Raw genomic sequence first — 20,035 nt, 5'->3', positions numbered from 1 at the left:
CCTCAATTGCATACAGAACACAGTTCCCCCATGACACTCATGCCACTATTACACCAATGAGCATGTCTTGATTGGCAGGTTGGCAGTATGTCATCCAAGGTCTACAGATGAGAAAGAACAGTAATTTTTTTTCTTTTCTGATTTCCTGTTTATCAACTTCCAACACAGTGAAAGCTAGCCAGCAGGGAAAATATTTTAGCATGATTTCATTATGTCCTATATACAAAGTGAATGGTGCACTGGGATCTTTTGCAATGGGATCTTAGCCTTTAGTTCTAGTGAATAAAAACAGTGAAATATTGTTTATGACATTTGGAACTTTTGCTGTCAACAAAGGGAAAGGGTAGGAAGTGGGGTGTCAGTGAAGAGGGTCACCTATGGCCTTCAAGACCGTAGCCGGGGTTATCTCCATCTCAGAGTATCAAAGGGGTACCAGACACTCAATTGACACTTCCTCAGTCTCAGGGAAGCATTTTTACTGACCAAAGGGGAAACTTACCAATTATCAGTGATGGATGGAGGGCCCAGGCATTAGTGAGCCACAAGGAGGTCCTTTGCAGGAGGACTGGAGATGAGTCCCATTGTGACTGAGAGTGTAGGCACCAGGAAAGCCTATCTAAGTCATATAACCAATGAAACGTTTTGCCATGAAAGAGTATCCTAGCAATCAGAAAGACACACACACATACATACACACAATCATACCATACAACAGACCTCATTCAAGAGATTTATTGGGAAGAATGAGGGGGGCACAAAGGCCATCTTTGGGGGGCATAAAACAGAGGGAGAGAGAGAGAAAGAGAGAGAGACAGAGAGAGACAGAGAGAGAGAGAGAGGGAGAGAGAGAGAGAGAGAACAGGCAATAATTTAATGGCAGAGGCTTTATAGGGGGAAAATATGCGACACAATGGTGAAGGTGGAAACCTGTCACATTAGCCTTTAGTGATGGTGATGATTAAAGGCATCGTGGGGGATGGTGAAGCACCTGGTTCTGGACTGTGTGGTTCTTATTTAACTAACAGTAGGTACATTGGCCTTTTGCTGTCTGCATTCTTACTTGTAATAGAATTTTTAAAATGTAATTCTAAAACTAATCTGCATGTCAGGTTAACTACTTGTTAGATAAAACTACATAGAATTTCTCAAATTTCACTTCTCTCAGTTGGTGGTGGTGGTGGTGGTGGTGGTGGTGGTGTGTGTGTGTGTGTGTGTGTGTGTGTGTGTGTGTGTGTGTAGAAAGTAGGAAAGGCAGTTGATAAAAGAAATGAAGGGAAAAAATAAAAACAAGGAAAGAATTTTTTGTTTGTTTGTTGTTTCTCTAAACAGGATTTCTCTGGGTGTCCGTGGTCTTTGCTACTTTGTTGGTTCTTTATTTTCCCACCCAGTTTCCCTCCCCCAGTTTCACCCCCTATCACCAGATAAGAGAGAAAAAAGGATAGAGGGAAGAGATAGAGACAGGTCCCTGAATCTAATTTCTTTCTTTTTTGAGCATGAGTGTTAATGAACAGCAACCAAGTTCCCTAAATGACCAACAGCCACCTACTCTGCCTCTCGGGGCCCTAGCATTTATATATGCTCTGGAAAAGTTTCCATAATTCCAAACATTACACAATCTCAGAAACTATCTGCAGCTGGCAAATCTGCTAGAGCACAATGCAAATCACAGTCAGCTGCTTCTGACGGGCTGAAGCAGCACCATAATCTTCATACCCGGGATTAAAATAAAATCATTCTTATAATATTTCTGTGGGGTTTTTTAAGAAACTAAAATGTCTGAATTGTCACTACATCTGTGTAGCCCTGATTGTCCTGGAACTCACTCTGTAGACCAGGCTGGCCTTGAACTCAGATTTGCCTGCTTCTGCCTCCTGAGTGCTGGGATTAAAGATGTGCACCACCACTGCCTGGTTATAGGAAAGAATTCTTAACACTAGCTTCACTTTTGCAAAAGTTTAGCCATTTCTTACAGACCTTACCTATGATGCACCACTAGTTCAAAAAACAAATGTGAAGACTATATAAAGCCCCAATATGAGTGTGCACAGGAGCTTTATTCAAAACTTTGAGAGGAGTAATGAATATACTGTGGTTTGCCAAAGAATTCAATATTAAACACATTACCTATCAAACCAGGAAGGATTGTAGATAAATGTAGCATATGTGTCAACGAATGAAGGGAACCAGCCTGGAAGACAATATATTTCTTTATTCAACATTTGGAGAAACAAAATGTTTCCAACTAACCAAAGAGATCCATGCATACATAATAAGGAGAGGAGTGGATTGCAGTCACTCTTATTTGACATTATATATTTGCAAAATCCTGTAGAGCCTTATAGTACCAAGTCAATAATAATGTATATTAAGTAAGAAACCTCAATAATGTCTGAATATACAATCAAGTGCAGGAACTATAGTGTCAATTATGATTCCCAAAACATAGTTCCAAATGCCATAATCCTAAATGTCAATGAGGGTACTAATCCTATAGATCTACATTAAAAGAAACAAATTCTCACAATCCTGAGAGAAAAAATGCAAAAACTAACTACTAAAAGGTGAATTGCCCAATACAGTATCCAAAGGGAAGTGAAAGTAGATTTGCATTTCCATGATGGCTAAGGATGCTGAACATTAAAAAACCATCTCCCAGTCATTTGTATTCCTTCTCTTAAGAAGCTTCTGTCCAGTACTAGCCCCTGATTTTTATTGAGTTATTTGTTTTCTGCGTGATTACATTTTTTTTTCAGTTTATTGTATATTGTACGCATTAACCCCCATCAGAGGTATAGCTAGTAAAGATTATTTTCCCAATTTTCTAGACTTTCTTTTCAGTCAAATAAGGTATAATTTGTTGTACAAAAACTATGTCATGTAATGAGCTCCCATTTATCAGTTGTCTTTCTCAGTACTTGTGTCACTGAGAACCTATTCCTCAAGACCTTTATTTTGCCTATAACTTCAAAGGCAGCTCTGATTTTTCTGTGTTTAAGGTCTTATTTTGGAGGTACTTGGAGTTGAGTTTTATATAGGGTGAGAAATTCATTCTTTTAAAAATAACTATCCCATTGGAACCGTAACAGTTGTGTAAGATGCTACCATTTCTCCAATATCTATTTTTTTGATCTCATCCCAGTGAGAATGACTAAGATTAAAAAAAAAAAAAAAAGCCTCACAGCAAATCGGTAAATGCTAGCATAGATGTGTGGGAAGCAGAACATTTATTCATTCTGGATGTGAATGCAAACTGGTGGAACTACTATATAGATACAGAAACTTGTCAATAAATAACAGAAAATATATTCACCATGTCATCAGCTATTCTACTCCAGGGCATATTCTCAAAGAATTCAATATATTTTACATGTATGTATGTATGTATGTATGTATGTAATGTATATGTAATGTATACATTCATTCATGTTCATTGGTACTCTGTTAACAATATCCAGGAAATATAGACGAATGAATCACAAAAATACACTACATATTTGGAATGGAATACTATTCAGCTGTAAATAAATTTTTAGGTGAATGAACAGAGCTGGAAATAACTCCAAATTAGGTAATCTAGACCTAGAAAAAGATAACAAATGTTATCCCTTCTATGTTGATGACAGATTTGAGTATTCAAATGTGTATGCTAAATTGGAGTGCCCATGTGAGTCAGGAAATTAATAAAGATCCATGAAGAAAATTTTAAGATATAGGAATAGAACACAAGTAAAATGAAAATGGAATGGGAAATACTGAACTGGGAGGGCTACATGGGGTGTGAAATGGGAGAACAAGGTAGAGAACAGAGTTTGGAGAGGTGTAACTAGTACAAAAGCCATATGGAAACTACAATTGTGGAAAGTCTGTAAAATACATAAACATGTATGTATGCATATAAATAGGTACACACACATATATGTGTATCACATATGTTATAATATAACATATGATATATAATATATACAGCCTAAGTTGAATTACCCTATGATGGGTGGACAATGCCTTTCCAAGACACACCATGGCCTATCAATCGAAAATGCCCAGTGCTGCATACTAGGTACCTCTTGTTGAGTTATTGGTCACTGGGGTTCCATAGACCACCAAATACCACAGGCTGCTGTCATTGTTCTTGATTACACTCCAGAACTTGACAGTAAGAACTTGACTTAAGACAACATATACTCAATTACTAGTCTATTTATACCACAAGAATATACATCCTAGATGTAACAAATAGGTATGATTCTACAGACAGATAAGGTAAAATAGTTAGTCTTTAAAAACTTCGGAGTCCTACAGGATATGGCATTTAATGATGTTTATATTGTTTTAATGATTCTTTGACAACAAGACAGCTTAACTCTTGGCAACGCCCAGCCTACCTCAAAGATGATGATGAGCATCAATGAACCTCCTCATGGAGGTGGTTTCAGATATGGCAAACAAGCCACTGGGCAAAATGTCCTCCTTTTGAGCACTGACGGAATTCTGCCTAAAGCTTGACATGCTTGAGTGCAGGCAGAGTCAATGGCCTAACTCTGACAAGACAGGGTAAACAAGTCCTCAAGAGTTCTTGCCTCACAAATGTGTCTATCAGATATACTGGGCCAGAAGGCTGAGGATGATATTTCAACATTTTAGAGAACTACAGGTGACTGTTCAGGCAGCAAACTTTCTCTGTCATTTTTTAAATTAAATTTGGAAGCTGCTAATCCACACTTCTTGTTTACTTGGGTAATTAATTTTACTCCTTCTCAAATCTCTGATGAGGTTAAGACCAAAGAGTTGAGTTTCACAATTAAGCGTAGTTGTTAGGAGTTAAGATGTTTTTAGGTCTCGATAGATGTTTTAAGTTGAAAGAGATGAAATATGATAGATATTGAGTTACAATCAGAATTTTAGACTCATGAAGATAGGAAAATGTTTTCTTCAAGGTGGCCAAATACAAACAGCCAAAACACTATAAATGTAACACAAATCTAATTCTTGGATGTTCTGTGGTTCTTCTTGCTGTATATAGTTTATTTTATATAAGTGTAATAATGTAAATGTATATGTAAAAAAAAAGAACGCATAGTTGAGTCATAGAACATGCAAACAATAAATGTTTACTGACTTGGAAACTTAACTGGACCAAACCTCCTCGCTGTCTAGGTCATAGATCCTAGGAGAGAACTTATTACTCTTATTCCACTAATTTGAAATAGAAATAAACTGCACCCTAAGTTCTAACTGCTACATCCATGGATTACTACATCTCTCAACTGATATCACAGATGGTTGGGCTTTGTTGTTGTTGTTGTTGTTTTGGTTTTGTTTTGGGTTTTTTTGTTTTTGTTTTTTGTTTTTTGTTTTTTTGCAGAAGATAGTAGTTAATGCAGAGGCTGGAAACTGGTCAACATGCACAGATTTAGAGACTCAGTTAAAAATACAAAATTTATAACATACACTTTTCCTCAAAGGATCACTGAGGAAGAGGAAAAAGAAAGATGGTAAGAGCAAGAGGTAAAGGGTCTAAAGCTAAACAGTATTTTCCTGACATAACAGGACCATTACACACATGAGCTCACATTGGCTCTGACTATACTCACAATACCTGTCCTGGATCAGGCCAAACAAAATCCCAGCATGCTTGGAGGCATTTACTAATTTTCACCCCTGGCTATGCAGTTATTGCTGACTGACTGATGGATGCTGAGGGTATGTATGTCAGTTTTCAATGACATAGCCCTTGAAAGATGTATCCTTACCGATGCCCTAGTGTAATCATACATGCATGCACTTACAGCACCTCTAAGTGGGTTTACGAAAATATCATGAAAAGTTTTGAGTTAAAATTGTGGAACTGCTCATAATAAAATAAAATTTAAAAAAAATTGTGGAGCTGGCAGGAGTTGGAGGGAGGAAATAGGGTGTCTTTGATCAAAAGTCATTACAAACATGTCTGAAAGTCACAAACAAAACAAAGGTCTATGAAATGGACAGAAAACCATTAAGAGATGTGTGTCCTTTTGTTATGCTTACATTTTTGCATAATATTAGGCAGGATAACTACACAGAATTTTTCTCCTAGTATATTGCCTTGTCCAGCCTTATATGATGGTTTTGTGCCTAGTCTTGTTTGTGTGTGTGTGTGTGTGTGTGTGTGTGTGTGTGTGCGTGCGCGTGCGCGCTCGTGCGCGCGCGCACATGCACACATGTGCACCTCATTTTACTGTAACTTGTACCATGTTCAGTTGATATCCCTGCTTTTTATAAAGGGAAAAAAAGGAGGCGTGGATCTGAGGGAGAGAGGTGGGGCATGTGTGAGGGAAGGGAACTGGGAGTAGTTGAGGGAGTAGACTGCAGTCAGGATTTAATGTATGAGAGAAGAATAGAAGGAGAAGAAGAAGAAGAAGAAGAAGAAGAAGAAGAAGAAGAAGAAGAAGAAGAAGAAGAAGAAGAAGAAGAAGAAGAAGAAAAAGAAGAAGAAGAAGAAGAAGAAGAAGAAGAAGAAGAAGAAGAAGAAGAAGAAGAAGAAGAAGAAGAAGAAGAAGAGTAGTAGTAATAAAGCAATATCAGGGTGTATGTGAGATTTTTGTTGAGTCTGAAGTTTCCCCTGCCTCCATTACACAGATAGGAAATAAATGATGATGCTCTCTGAAGAACCTAATGCCCTAAAAAGAGCAAAACAGCTGTTCATTAAGGTTCAGGATTTCAAAATACAGTGATATTCCCATGCAGGCAGCCTTTCTCTTGCTTTACTGTTAGCATTTGATCCATGAACTCCAAAGCCCTAAACTTCTGTTTAAATAACCAACTGCCCTGAACAAAGCAGGACTTCTGTGATCTCAGCCAGCTTAGATCTAGTACTCTTGCTACTGGCTGGCCTTGCTGTCCACAAGAAAGGATAGTAAAGATGTTAACATGAAGGCTTCCCTGCAGTGAGTCTGTATGATTACAGCACTATCCTGTGCATTAGCACCACACTACAACAAGGCTGAAAAATTGGCAGATATCAGAGGTGGCAAGTGGAGAAATGATGGATTGGTCCCCATGCACAGGAACAATCTATGTGCACATCATTTGGTTGCTTGTTCCAGAGTTTTACTAATTCTGCTCTTCAATTTTGAGTACTGAACTCATATTCAATGTAATATTTATAAAAAAAAAAAAAAACCAAACTTCTTTAGAAATCTTCGTTGCTTTTCCTATATTGTCAAAAGTGTGCAATCATAAATCCCCATGGGCAAATACTCAAATAGACCATTGTTGTTCTAAAAGGCTGCCAGTTGAAGTCTCTTATGGAGACCTCCTTTTGGCCATTTTTTCTAAGAAAAGGGAATTTAATAAGTCCCAAAGTAGCATAGATGAATTTACTTAGTGAGGGAGGAAATTTCATTAATTTTCAGAAAGTCAACTAAAGCAGACTCTACAAGAGCAAGATCATTCTTAAAATTAAATATAGTCAGTGTCTGCAACTTTTAAAGAAAAATCTTTGAAATGCATAGATTATAACTAAATATTCTACAGTCAGTTCATTAACTTTCCTACCATGTTGCTAGGGTCGCTACGTGTTTTGGAATAATGGGAAGTCCCGAGATCACAAAAGGAAACTAAAGGTCTTCCTTTAAACTTTCATGGAGATAAAAATAAAGCAAACAACTGAAGCCCGAGTTGGCGTCTTTAATTCTAGTCCCTGACAGGCCTCAGCTCCTGCCCAGGAGCTGTGCCTGCATTCCTTTTAAGAAGCTTGGTGAAGTACTGTCAACAAGGCACCTACACAGTGTGCCATTTACAAGAGATTAGGAAAGCTGCACAAAGCAGGACTGTGGTGGCACATGCCTTTAATCCCAGCACTTGGAAGGAGGAGACAAGTGGATCTCTGAGTTGAAGGGTAGCATGGTCTACAGAGTGAGTTCCAGGGCAGACAGGGCTATCCATAGAAACCCTCCCTAAGAGGGGAAAAGGAAGTTGCACAGGACATGAATGCAGTACCACAAGCTAAGATTGTTTATACTAAATATATGCCACTTTCTCCAAGATGAACAACAGCCAGTCAGCCAGACTATAAACAAATATGTTTTCACAGGAAAACCAGTGACTTCCAGAATCATTAACATATGGGAAATGATCACAAACTTGAACAATTCTAGTGACAAATGAGTCAAGAGAAGAACCATCCTGTGAGCACCTCTTTTGTACACAGAAAGAAAAAAAAAAAAGATTGTGATACAACAAAGCAAAGAAAACATATATGCTGCAAACACCCCAGCAGCACAAAGGGAGCAGCAACATAAAATCTGATAATTAAAATATTTGATCCCTGGAATAATCTTGTTCTGACAATGGGAAGATGCTGAGGATGTCAGAGTGACCATCTCATCAAGCAGAAAGAACAATGAACACAGGGAGGTCAGGTGATGTGGACAGCTATTCACAGCAAGCAGCTACTGTTCAGGAGCCATACTCCATCAAAGAATGAACCATGTTCTTTTGTATATGAGTATATGTGTGCAGGATTTTAAAATGTGCATTCAGGATATACAACAAGAGGGAGTCTATGGTGTGACCCTAGTTGAGGCTTCTAGCAACAGGGTTTAAAGAATCTGAAATTGCTACCTCCTATAGCCAAGAGGGGCTTCCTGTGGAGGGAGGGGAACACCAACCTCACCATAAAACCATTGACCCAAAATGTGTCTTGCCTACAAGAAGTGTAGGAGTAAAGATGGAACAGAGATCGAGGGAATGGCAAACCAATGATCTGCCCAACTTGAGAACCACCCCATGGGAGAGAGCCAATCCTTGTCACTATTAATGATACCCTGCTATGATTGCAAACATGAGCCGGAGGGGTCAAGGACAACATAAGACCTACAGATTCAACTATCCTGGACCCATGAGGCTCACAGAGACTGAACCACCAACCAAAGAGCTTTCATGGGCTAGACCTACACCACCTACACATATGTCGCAGATGTGCAGCTTGGTCAACATGTGGGTCACCTAACAAGGGAGTAGGGGCTGTCTCTGACTCTGTTGCCTGCCTCTGGATCCCTTTTCCTTAGCTGGGCTGCCTTGCCAGGCCTCAATGTGAGAGGATGTGCTTAGTCCTGCTGAGACTTGATGTGCCAGAGTAAGTTAGCACCCTTGGGACTCTCTCCTCTGAGAAGGAGAGAGGAGAATGGGAAAAGGAGTATAAGAGTAAGACTGGAAAGAGAGAAGTGCAGGGGTTGGGATCAGGATGTAAAATGATTAAAGGAACAAAGGTAGGTAGGAAGGAAGGAAGACAACCAATGTTGTTCTCTCAGTGCGTACCATAGAAAAACACATCCAAATGCATACTGTGTCTAAAATCTAAGTATGTTCAGAGTACCACTGTCTTTATCACACCAGAACAAGTGTGAAACCACCCAGATTTTTATTCAAAGCAGCCAGTGATGTTTTAAAAAGTATAATATCCAAGATAATGACTGTCTTAGAGAGATGTGGAAAATAGTGATTTTTTATTAATTCAAGTTCATTCATGGTATTTTATTGCAGGTGATATCTTACTTGAACTTATAGTGGTATTTTTATTTTTCAGGTTTACTTCTTGGGCAATTTCAACATCCTAGAGAACAGATTAGAAGCCTAAATAAAAATTAAAAAGAAGAAGGTGGAGGAGGAAGACAAAGGAAGAGGAGGAGGAAGAGGAGGAGAAGAAGAAGAGTAAGAAATAGTAGTCCTTGTAAGTATTCAAAATGGAAGCAATGGTTTCTTGCATTGAACATACTACCTTTTCCCAAGAATTGTTCTCTTTGTGTCTAATGTATTGATTTCACCTCTTGGGTGTTTCTGCTTCTTTTTTCCTAGGGCTTCCAGATGTGTTGTTAAGTTGCCTATATGAGATGTTTCCAAAATCTTTATAAAGGCACTTAGTGCTATGAATTTTCATCTTAGCACTGTTTTGTATATGTCCCATAAATTTGAGTATGTTTTTCCTTCATTTTCATTGTATTTTAGGAAGTCCTTAATTTCCTTCTTTCTTTCTTCCCTAACCTAGTTGTCACTAAGTAAAGAGTTGTTTAGTTTCCATGTGTGTGTAGGTTTTTTGTTATTTCTGTTGTTGAAGTCAAGCTTTAGTCCATGGTGATCTGATAGGATACAAGGTATTATTTCAAACTTCTGGTATCTGTTGAGGCTTGTTGTGTGACCTACTCTATGATCAATTTTGGAGAAAGTTCCACGAGGTGCTGAGAAGGTATAATCTTTTGTATTTAGGTGAACAGTTTTGTAGATATCTGTTAGATCCATTTGATTCATTACATTGGTGTCATTATTTCTCGATTTAGTTTCTGTTTCCTTGACCTATTCTTTGATCAAAGTAGGGTGTTGAGGATCCCACTAAGATTGTGTGGGGGTCAATGTGTGGTTTAACCTTTTTTTAAATTTCTTTTATAAATATAGGTGCCCTTGTATTAGGAGCATAGATGTTCAGAATTGTGATGTCATCTTGGTTGACTTTACCTTTGAGGAGTATGAAGTGTCCTTCCTTACCTCTTTTGATTAATTTGGGTTAAAAGTCTATTTTATTAGATATTAACATGACTACACTAGCCTGCTTCCTGTGTCTATTTGCTTGGAATACCTTTTTCCAGCCTTTTATCCTGAGGTAATGTCTATCCTTGTGGCTGAGATGTGTTTCTTGAATGCAGAATATTGGGCCTTGTTTATGCATCCATTCAATTAGTCTGTGTCTTTTTATTAGAGAATTGATACCATTGATGTTGAGAGCTATTAATGACCAGTGACTGTTAAGTCCCTTGATTTTGATGTTGGTTGCAGTAGAGTGTTTGTGTGGTTATGTTTTAGCATCAGTGTAGTTATCTATTTCCTGTGTAATTTTGGTTGTAGTTTGTCACTTTGGGTTGGAGTGTTCCTTCTAGTAACTTCTGTAAGGCTGAATTTGTGGGTAGGTACTGCTTGAATTTGTTTTTGTCATGGAATATCTTGTTTTCTCCATCAATAGTTATTGAAAGTTTTGCTGGGTATAGTAATATGGCCTGGTATCTCTGGTTCTTAGGGTTTGCAGGACCTCTGTCTAGGCCTTTCTGGCTTTTATGGTCTCCACTAAGAAGTGGGATGTAATTCTGATAGGTTTGCTAATATATATTACTTGGCCCTTTCCCTTGCTGCTTTTAATATTTTTTCTTGGTTCTGTACATTTTGTGTTTTGATTATTATGTGGTGGCTCCGCAGGCCTCTTGTATGCTTATATGCATCTCCTTCCTCGAACTGGGGACATTTTCTAGTATGATTTTGTTGAAAATATTTTCTAGGCCTTGGAGCCAAGCAGTCCAGTCTCTGGTTTTTAGCCTAGAAACCTTGAAAAAACAAACACTGTTGGTTTAGGAAAGCAATGTAGCAATAACATGTTCCTAATGATACTATGCTCATAGATCAGTGCCCTCTACAGCCGTCATCAGAGAAGCTTCTTCCTCCTGCACATGGACAAAAATACAAGGACCCAGAACCAGACATTACACAGAGACACCTTAGAACACACAGCTCTAAATGAAATGTCTTCATCAAATCCCACCACTCAGAGTTCAGGGAGCCCCTGTGGGAAAGGAGGTGGAAACAGTGTTAGAGCCAGAGGAGTTGTATGACATCAGGACAAGGTCTTCTAAATCAACTGGGCAAAGCTCATACAAACTACAAAATCTAAAAAACATTAAGCATTTTGAGAATTTCATACAATGTATTTTTAATATATCCTCTCAGATCCACTACATCCCTCATATACCAAATTTGATGCCCTGAGTGTAGCTTTTTAAGTGAATTTGAATCAAAGATCAAAAACAAAAAAACAAACAAACAAAAAAAAACCTTAAAAACAAACCAAAACAAAATAACAGAAAACCAGCCCACTATCAATTTTACATGGGCACTGGGCCATGCACAAGAGTACAAGCCTCTTTCCAGTAACCAAACACTAAAAGGAGAATGATGATCCATTACAGAGTGACTATCGGTGGCCAATAGCTCTTCAGTTAGAGGTGGGGCCTGATAACTTTCTCTCCCATTGATTCTGGAACTTTGGCTTTGTGTTAGGCAGATCTTGCGCAGGTTATGATAGCTGATTTTTATAATTATCTTCTAAATTATGAAGCATACCATTTTATTTAAAATTATATATGGTGTATAAGATATCTCTCACACACACACACACACACACACACACACACACACACTTCTGTTTTTACAAGACTCACAGGTCCAGTCAATCCCATATTCATGTAGGCGTCCTTTAAAGTGTTTATTTACTATGCTGGAAAGTAAAATCAATTTCATAAATATAAAAATAATTAAAAATAATGACTCATGAGGTTTAAAGCAATCCAACTGGGATATTATAAATGCACATGGCCAGAAGGAAAGTCAGCCTGTGTTTAATATTTATATTGTATGTAAGTTCACAGTAACATTGACTCTTATTAAAACCAATATAGAAAGTCTAACACTAAAATAGGTTAGGCCTTATAGTTTCTGTTCACTACATTCTATTCTGAAAAGTAAGTCTCTTTATTTTAAGAAAAATATCTATGTTAAGTTCAATGACTCACAAAAATGAATCCTTGCTAGCAGTCATCAGAACTTGTGTCACAAATTTCTTGACATGTGAAACTGAAATATCAGAAGGCTTCTATCTTTTCTGGAATCACTTATCTAACTAGCAATTTGGTCTGTTGCAGAAGCTTAGAGAGGAACACTGCTTAGCTCAATGCAGTAAGCACCCCAAGACTGCCCTCAAAGATCACTGCATCTTCATACTTTCATTTTCCTCACTGATCCTGAGTTCCTGGAAAATGACTACTTGGATGTCAGTACAGACCAATATAATTAGGGTACCTAACTGACACCACAGCAGCATTAGCATGAATGGATTGCAACTACTATTTTATGAAAATGTGCAGCACAAAAGGACAAATTTAGATTGACTATCTATCTCTCACCTTCTCACCCTGTCGATGATACAGTACAGGAAAGCACTTGTTGCGAACCACCTGGTCCTGCATGGAATTTTAAGTAAATGTTTACTCCCTATGAATCGCATTGTCTGTGTCACTTTGTTGTGGTACCATCAATGAGCTAAAGTAGAATATCAAGAGGAATAAAGCACAATGGCGTGGCTTCATAGATTAAGCAATGAAGTCTTCTTTTATCAATTCTTCTAACAGGGTAATTTTCCTTTCTCTTCCATTACTTTGTCACATGACAACTCAAATAGAAAAGATTTATTGGAGTTCTGTAACAGCCTATTTGACAAATAAATGAGGTCTATAGATGAGATCTATTGAAAAACTAATCTTGCTAACAACTGCTCATGCAAATGTGGAAGATGTCCTGCTAATATCTAGATAACTATGGCTACAAATTCTTGAGACCTTAAATCTAAACTAATGAATTAGCTCTTCCACGTATGACTCCCAGGAGCTTCAATGTAATAAATCTGCATATTTTTAATAGTTTTGCTTTTATTTGTGGCATGGCAACAGAAAACTGGTGAATATCTAACATGCTGTTTCTACTGATAATTAAACCAAATGGACAATAGCTCCAGTCCAGCACCATAAAATGTATGTGTGAATGACAAAAGACACCAAGGGCAGATCTGAAAAGGAAGACATGGTAACAGCTCTAGTCTTATAAACATTATTCACAAAGCGTTCAGATTTCAGGAATCTGTATTAACAGAAGTGAAAAGTCTCCTCACACATGGAAGAAGAGGACTGTCATGACAACAGATTGAGGAGAGCCAGATCTGTCACCAATGCAGTCACTCTTTAGCTTTCAACTGAAGGTATGATTGCTCAATCTTAAGCTTGTTATTGGCATCATGAGGCACCATGACACGGTCCTCACTAAATCAGGGTAATATCCAAGCTGCAGAGTGCAAGAGGAATTATATGTTCTCTTCATAAAATTAGTTTGCCACAAGTATATGTTATAACAAAAAAGTACTACCCGCTATATAATATCATACATCTTGTAAAAATCTATATTCTTTCCTACATAATCAAATCTTATATTTTAGGTTGTAAAATTTAATAAAATAATAATACAAATAAAATTATATCATTAGAAGTAGTCACATGGCATAGCAGGTGCATTCTAAGTCCATAAAATTATCTCATTAAAACTGTTTTCTAAAATTTATAACAAAAAAATAATGTTAAGATTAAAGTATTTAGGAAATGGTTATTTTTAAAAGTAAATATTATTGTAACTAATATAAAAGTTTTATAGATTAATTCAATACCCTGAGATATAATGCTTGAATTTCTACAACAATATTTTCTTAAGTATTGATTTGTTTTTGTTTTCTTTTTCTAAATGAATATTTAAAGCCCATAATTAAATGTTTTCGTACCATACAAACTTTTACCTTTTACATAGTCAGTCATTACTTTAATCGTAATTTAAACGTCTGTTTAGGGAGTGAGGCCTACTTAGAATATTCTTACTAGTCTATGTAGTGATTGAAAACTTGCTTATTGTACAAATATTTAAATCTCTTTATAAAATTTGGTCTCTTCGATAAACAATGCACAATATTGTAAAACTATGAACTAAAGTTCAAAATTAGTTACAGAGTTTTCTTCAAAGGATAAAACGCTAGATGATTTCCAATGTCTAAAAGAAAAAATTTGACATTGAAGACCATATCACGATTTAAAAACCAAGACTACACGCAGGTGCATCTATCACCCTCCAGGGAGGCAGTGGACGTTCACAAATCATCCGAGAGAACATTCGTGTGGACTTCCAAAGTTCTTGATGCTCAATTTCCACACTACTGACACAGAGTAACTAAACATTCTCCCTCTTTGTTTCTAAAATACTTTTTAATTAGGTCTTAAAACATGTTTATGATCTATAATAGTTAGCCTCTTTTATATCTAAATGATGAAATGATGTTAGTCTTACATTTAATGAAGTTCAAATGAAGATATCATATTTTTTCATTTGACCACACATTTTTGTTATAGATGGTTGCTTACTCTAAACCCCTGACATATTCAAAAGCAGTGTTTGAAATTTTCAATATAATTTGGATAAAACAAACAAAAATAGTTAGTTTTTTTTAATTAAACTTTAACTTCATTTACTCCACCTAGAGATACCCAAAGATTTTGGTTAATTCTTTGTGTCTGAGTTGAGCTATACAAAAAGAAACCAATGTCTAATAACAACACTCATAATGACTTATAACATAAGCACTGATGTTTCTTGATTTAATTAGTATCTAAATGTTCCATAATATAGTTAGCTATAGGAAAAAATTATTTAAACAATATTTGTATTTTAGTAATAAAATGGGACAGAATACTGCAGTGCCTCTTCTAAAGTTCTATTTCTAGTCATTTAAATCATTTAAATATAAGATAGTTCATATAACACAAATAACTATACACACAAGAGAAACTATATGGTCAATCTTGTTAAAACTATGTAAATTTTTGGTAATTGTAGATGTTTACTTCACCTGCAATCTTCACTTCACTAGGACAAAAATATGTTCTTGATTATTTAAATTTAAATATAGTAATCCCTCTCCCATATAAATGTTATGTCAGATACAAGGAGTGTATAGAAAAATTCAGAGCAAAACCATGAAGGCTAATAGTTTTGATATGACTGACAAATTTTTCTCTTAATTGCCTTCATAGACATCTTTCTTCTGAAGATGTTTTCTCTGAGCACAACTCAGCCTCATCTACATCACATGCTAAGAAGTGCCATTCCTAGCTATGAGTGACCTCAATCACATTTTGTGCATACATGAGCCACATATTATTTGTTAAATATTAAATAGTATAATGTCCCTGCATGCACAAAATATGGTGGTTAGCTAAATAAACATATGAGGAAAAACTGAAAAGAAGCTGTGTGTAGCTAGGAATGAAAAGTTCTGAAAAGAAGCTCTCTTCAGGGACTAATTGCTCGTTAGAGTTTCAGTACTATGGTGAAATTATAATGTCGCAGGTTCAAAGGTTAGCTCTTGCCCTCTGAAACAGTCATTTTTTGCACACCCATGTTAGAACTAATATCTTGTGAATAATAAACAAAATCTTTTAGAATCTCTCGACTTAGCCGACTACTAGTGTCCACCAACATAAAAGCTAAGAATGATGTCAGATGGCATCAAGGACCTCTCTGCCTCTCTGATGTCTATACCAGTGTATTTTAAATTTGCCTTGTTTTATGGCTTCCTTTGTTCTGGAAAAATGATAAAAACTTGATGAAATTGCTTCCACATTGGAACATGGGATTTGCAATAACCTAAATCTGTGTTCCTGCATCATAGTCACTCAAAATGGCTCCAGGACTTTTTAAACTATCTAAAAACTATAAATGAAGTGATCAGAATTACTTATTTTACCAAAATAATATTAGTTGTATCTCCACTGCCATTGTTTTATCTTTAGATGAAGGGTTTGTCAGGGCTGCTTTTTTAGACAAAGTTATAAGAAATAGCAATTTAGGTCTAATTCAATGTTATTTCCTTATTTGGTTTACAGTAATCCAACAGGGTTTATTTCAGGGGCACATTAAACCTCTTCAGTTTAAAAAAGAAACATCCCCTTTCCATCTTCAGAGCTGAGGTGTGGATTGAGAAGTCTTCACCCAAAACCCCATTCTCTGCCCACGCCTGGTTCCCACAGGCACAGAGGACAACTGGCCTTACCTTGGCTGCAGGAACCCAGGTTGACTGCTTGTTCTTACAGCCTCTGGTGCATTCGCTGTCAGACCTGAAGTCCAAAACAGGACAAGCAAACTCAGTGAATGAATGTTTTAGCTCCTGTCTCTTATCCACATATTTATCAGCCTCAATTCAACATTTCCCCGTATCTTGCACATTAAGACTCAATCTCATAATTCCCACTTATGTTCTGCTTTAAGAAGTTGTTGGGAGTTCATCAAAGCCTTACATGTAACACGGCACAGTCTGTGGGAAAACAAATGATCAAGCAAAGTATCCATGCTTTAAAAAAAAAAAATACCGACAAAGGAAATAAACCTCACTTCTAGTAAGAAAGCAAATAAAAATCCACGACTGAAAAGTTGGCTCAGTGATGAAGAATTTATTTGTATGTTTTATACAGACTGATCAGATGAGCTGGCTGTACCTATGTAGTTAGGAATTTAGATTTTCAGTGTGTGTGTGTGTGTGTGTGTGTGTGTGTGTGTATAACAAGAATTAATAAAAAAAATAGAGTCCATGAATTTGAGAGAGAACAAGGACAGCAGGAGATTTGGAGGGAGAAAAGCCAAAGGGGGAATGATGTAATTATATTATAATCTCAAAAAACTAAAATAAATCATTTTTAAAGCATATAGTGTTCTTTTGGGGGATGTAGGTTCCATTCCCAGCACCCACAAGACAACTTACAACTATTATAACTCCAAACAAAAAGATCCAATGTCTTCTTCTGGTCTTTGCATGCATTGCATGCACATGGTGCACAGACATACATGCAGGCAAACATCCATACACATAAAAATCTATTTTTTGAGAAGAAAGTAAATATATTAATCAATTTGTTAATAAACAATAAGTAGGGGAAGTCACAGTTTCTCTCCAATCAGGCTATGGGTTTTTAAATATATAAATATCATAAATGAAAGAAGCCACTATCCTTCCAAGTGCTGTGTCTCTTGAATCCCAATCTTCCCAAGCCTTTGTGTGTTCTTCTCAAGATGATGTCAAAGATCATAAGTGAGATGAAGAGACAGAGAGTTTCTATTTATTCAGTCATAAAAGATAAAATGATAGATAGACAGATTGATAATAGATAGACAGATAGATGGATGGAGATATATCTATATATATATATGTCTTCCAAGCTTCGTCACCTTATTAAAAATAGGACATAATGTCTTGGACCTCATGTAAGTATGCATACTGCACTGGGCTAAAAACTTAGGGCTAAGACCAGGGTGTTGAGGCTGAACTGATCAACTAAGGCTTTCCTTGAGTCTCTGATATATGGAAAGGAACATAACTTCTCTTGAAAATCAGAAAAATGATTCAGCAGAGGCAGTATTGCCTCGTGTCTAGCAACTTGGGGGAAACTATGGCTTCAGATCCAGAAAGCTCAACTCTTCCCACCATAGGTGGCACTGGTTATCAGTTCTGAGGTCACTGTGTGCTTAGTCTGTAATGCTCTTGAGATATGCTGTGCTCTCTTTGTGTAGTGTTGCTTGGTTAACGTCCTACTGACTTAGTCCCCTTGTATTGTCATAACTCAGTCTCATTTCTCCCTGGATAGAGCATGTAAGATGCTCACTTCTTAAATAAGCTTGCTTGGCATAAGGCATAGCTTGTGCAAGACATTGCAATATCAAACAATCTTATATTCTGTAACTTATATCCTCTTTCTCTTCTGATCTCCTGGTCCTTTCTCTCAAGACCCTTTCACTGAGAATGGCCTGCTGGCCTATGTCACCAAAAGATAAGGATACCAGGGGACCAGAGGAAGCTACATGCTAAAAGATATTGCACATTAGAAGATTATAGTAATGTTATTAATGGTTTTAAAGAATTTTCTCTTAGAATAGCAAATATTATTCTGTAATATTTAATTTAAAAGGGTTGTTGATTATATTTTATTGATTTGTAATGTCAGACTGCTTTGTTGGAGGATTATTATGCCATGTGAATAAGTTGATCTGTCATTTACTCATATAAATAAGGAATATCATGTTTCCAGAGTCACAGAGGAAATTATAAGTGCCATAGCTTTCTTTCTATTTCTGTTATAAACACCACAACAGAAAACAATTTGGGGAGAAAACATTGCTTTTAGCTTACAGTAGTCCGTCGTGGAGGGAAGTGAGGAACTGGAGAAAGGACCTGAAGCAATGGAATGCTATTACTGCCTGTCTTCTCAAGGCTTGCTCAACCTACATTTTATACAACCTAGAACCACCTTCCCATGGGTAGCACTGACTGTAGTGTGCTACAACTTTCCACATCAGCAGTTGATCAAGAAGATGCCCTCATAGACTTGCCTACAATCCAATCTGCTGAAAGCATTTCCTCAATGGAGGATCTTTCTTCTCCAGTGACTCCAACTGTGTCATGTTGGAAGAAAAAAAAAAACCTAATCTGCCCAATAATAATAGTCACATTCTTACTTTTTTACCTGTCTGTAGACCTCAATGGAATAAGACTCTGTGGCACTGTCGCGACCCTTCCGACCAGCGGAAAATAAGGACACGACCCGAGCGTTCTTCTCTAGGCAGTTTATTCAGGAACCTTTTTAGCAAGCTTCTTCTTCTCCCACTCACTCGCTTCTCTTCCCGCTCGTTCACTTCTCCTCCCCCAACACCTCCACGCCCCTTTATATCCTCTGCCTCAACCAATCAGCAGCCCTTAGGTCGGTAGCTCCAATTGGTTCCCGACAAGGCGGGATGCATACGTCAGAGCAAAGCATGGCCCACAACCCAAATAAGGACTTGTTTACCAGGAGCAGAATTGCAAGTCATCCTGCCTGGCAGGTTGCCAGGCGCCATCTTAGCGAGGGCGATAGCTTCAGCTTCCCTTCTTTATTTTAAAATGCAACAGGCGGGAGTAGAGGTCTGATCTCCAGCCTCTTCAGGGGCGTGGGTACTTGATGGTGCTGTTGCGGATGTAGCACTCAGGCATCCTCCAGAACTTGTCACCATCCCAGGACGTGTAGATGACCTCCCGCAGGTTGATGTTCATCCAGTTGTCGCAGTTTACCAGGCGCCCGTTGTATGTCTCCCCATTTTTCAGCTCCACCAGCATGGGGTGATTCTGTGTTGTCTTCAGCAACAACAAGGGGAGCATCTTCTCAGCAGAGACACCTCGCGCCGCCAGCCGCTGCGCTCCCGCGGGCAGCCTGCCGCGCCACCGGCCTGGAGGCCTTATCTACTGTCCTGTCCCCGAGCCGTTCTCTCAAACGTAGGGAGGAGGCCGAGGAGGCAACTCAGATAGAGGCGGCCCAGGAGCCGAAGGCTCCACTCCGGATTCCAGCTTCTC

At 37.7% G+C, this 20,035-nt stretch overlaps 1 protein-coding gene across 1 annotated transcript in view; it reads right to left on the bottom strand.

Moving 5' to 3' along the window:
• The window catches only part of Sntg1 (syntrophin gamma 1), a 731,705-nt gene that overhangs the window by 450,858 nt on the left and 260,812 nt on the right, over nt 1–20,035 (bottom strand). The window contains exon 2 of the mRNA XM_051159373.1: nt 16,715–16,778. The gene's annotated coding sequence lies outside the window, so the exon portion shown is untranslated. The remainder of the gene's footprint in view (nt 1–16,714; nt 16,779–20,035) is intronic.

This window comes from Acomys russatus, chromosome 2 (assembly GCF_903995435.1).
Source record: "Acomys russatus chromosome 2, mAcoRus1.1, whole genome shotgun sequence".
NCBI lineage: Eukaryota > Metazoa > Chordata > Mammalia > Rodentia > Muridae > Acomys > Acomys russatus.
The sequence above is the reverse complement of the archived record's forward strand: the minus strand, read 5'-3'. Positions and strand labels throughout refer to the sequence as shown.